The sequence below is a fragment of the Dipodomys ordii genome, unplaced genomic scaffold, assembly GCF_000151885.1.
Source record: "Dipodomys ordii isolate 6190 unplaced genomic scaffold, Dord_2.0 Scaffold52, whole genome shotgun sequence".
NCBI lineage: Eukaryota > Metazoa > Chordata > Mammalia > Rodentia > Heteromyidae > Dipodomys > Dipodomys ordii.
In genome coordinates this window covers 5893649-5893943 of record NW_012267268.1, presented here as the reverse complement: position 1 = coordinate 5893943, position 295 = coordinate 5893649, and positions in this window count along the sequence as shown.

Genomic DNA, 295 nt, shown 5'->3' with positions numbered 1-295 from the left:
TCAGTCCATGTTTGCTTGGCCCTGTGCTTTGGGCCGGTGGTGACACAGTACATTGTGGCAGTTTTTTTGTGTTTAGAGAAGGCCTCCTCTTACCTCACATTAGCAGAATAGCAAAGAGAGAGACAGGAGGGGCTAGGGTTCCATTATCCCATTCAAAATCACTCCTCTCCAATGATCTGACTTCTCCCACTAGGCCCCTCCTCTTAAAGGTTCCACCATTTCCCAGCAGTGCCTTGAACTAGAGACCAAGCCTTTAGCATTGGGAATATATATATATATATATATATATATATAT